Below are 2,082 nucleotides of genomic sequence, written 5' to 3' on the forward strand. Positions count from 1 at the left end.
CTCTAGTCTTCTTGTTGCTCTACCTTAGCTATTGCCTTGTCATCAACTTGCATTTTTGTCCCTCCCTCAACATTATTGTCTTTGTTATCATCTTCCTCATCATCTTTCACCTCAATAGGCTCTTATTCGCCCTCCTTTACAATAGCAAGCCCTTATGTTATCTTCCACATCTATGTGGAATTGTTAACAACATCTTCAATATTGTTTTGCAAATTTTTGAAGGCTCTATGTTTAGGTAAAAACCTAACAACATACTTTTTCATAGCCTTAGCAACCTATTCCTTACTAAGATTAGACATAACTTGGGCAAGTGAAGTCTCCCTTATTTGTATCTTTAAGTTGAAACAATAGTGCCACTTCTGCTCAACTCTCTCATAAGATTTTTAGCATAGAGTTAGCAATGTATAGTGGGGCTTTCTTAAAATTTTCCATCATGGCATAGATATGTTCCTCCACTTAATTCTTTTCTACTTTACCAAAATTATCAAAATCAACATGTGAAAATCCTAACAAAACTACATTAGTCTTAAAATTCTCACATAGATTTTCTAAGTTTGGTAGAGGATTGTGATTCACCACTTTGAATTGGGTATTATCATCTAATTCTATTTTCTCCTCATCAAATTTAGCTTGTAAAATGTACTTTCATCTTGGCTTTTTTTGCACACCACCTTCCTACTGAGTTTATTTCTCTTTCTCCTTTTCATTTTGAGTAGTCATACATGCACTAGTCCTTGTACTAGGTATTGATCTCAAATTAGTTTTGACAAGTGAGTGTCAACAAACTTAAGTAATTTACTTAGTTCATATTGAACTAGTAATACATTTTGAGCACATGTAAATATTAGACCATGCCAAGCTATAGTGAGTGCCAAGCCACTCATGTGTTGAGTCACTCAAGTGCCAAGTAGATAGATGATGTTGAGTGATTTAGGAGCTGAGTAAATAGTGGATACTAAGAAATGCAGGTGTCGAGTCATGGTAGAGAGATTAGTGCATGCTGAGTGTCAGAGAATTTAGATGTCAAGTGACACAATTTTGACATATTTTCCACATACACCTATGTAAACCATTTTTGAGCCAACTTAAAGGTAAATTATGATACTTTGGAGATAAGGATGAATCTCTACTTGGATTCCCTATAAAATTACATGTAGTCATTCAGAAAAAGGGAAGGATTAAGTGGAAAAATGGATGAATCTCAGTCGTAGATTCATACCTAACCCTAAGCCACCAAAGTCTTCTTAAGGAGGATGGAATACCTAAAATCTTTATGGATGAATGATTGATAAAAGAGAGTTGAATGAGTGAAGAGGATAGTTTTCATGCATAGACAGTGCATTCAAGGTGACTTAGAAGTTATGAAGAGAGAGTGAATTATAGAATTAGTTAGAGAGAACAGAGGATAGAGAAAATGATACAACATTGATACATCTGATCAAGAAGACATTATATAGAGGTGATCTATTATTAGGCAAGCAAGGGACAACCATAAGGTCTATGCTGAGACATTTTAACAAGTGATTTCATTCAAATCTCTTAACAGAGTAGTCTTAATAGGCTATATAAAATCATTCAATAGGTTGCTTACTTAGTTGTAAGTTGAAGTCCTCTAACAAGACACACTTCTAACAAGGTGTTGAAATACTCTAACAAAGTGAGACCTAACAATCTTTGTAAGCCTTTAACAAGGCAGACTTTTCATAGGGTAGATCATGTTTCATGGTCAAAATATTGTAACCTTCATTGGATACACTTGATTATTGCAATAGTGAAGATTTCTAGGTGTCATCCCCACCCCAATTTTACCTTCTCACTTGGAGAGTTTTTGGGTAATCATATTTGGTGTTATTCGTGTGAATTCTTACATGTTAATATAATTTAGATGTGTATGCTTTACATGTTATTTTAGTTTACTCATTGAATGCATGAGATGGATATGTGGTGAAAGTTTTATGGATCTAATTTTAAACTATTGATTCACCCCCCCCCCCCACCCCCCCCCCCCCACCCCCCCATAAGTTTACCTTTCCTATTTTATTTCCAACAATTGGTATCAAAGCCTTCTCTCTAAGAGAGAAG

The sequence above is a fragment of the Cupressus sempervirens genome, chromosome 8, assembly GCF_028749045.1.
Source record: "Cupressus sempervirens isolate cs-2001-9-10 chromosome 8, ASM2874904v1, whole genome shotgun sequence".
In the NCBI taxonomy this organism is placed as follows: domain Eukaryota; kingdom Viridiplantae; phylum Streptophyta; class Pinopsida; order Cupressales; family Cupressaceae; genus Cupressus; species Cupressus sempervirens.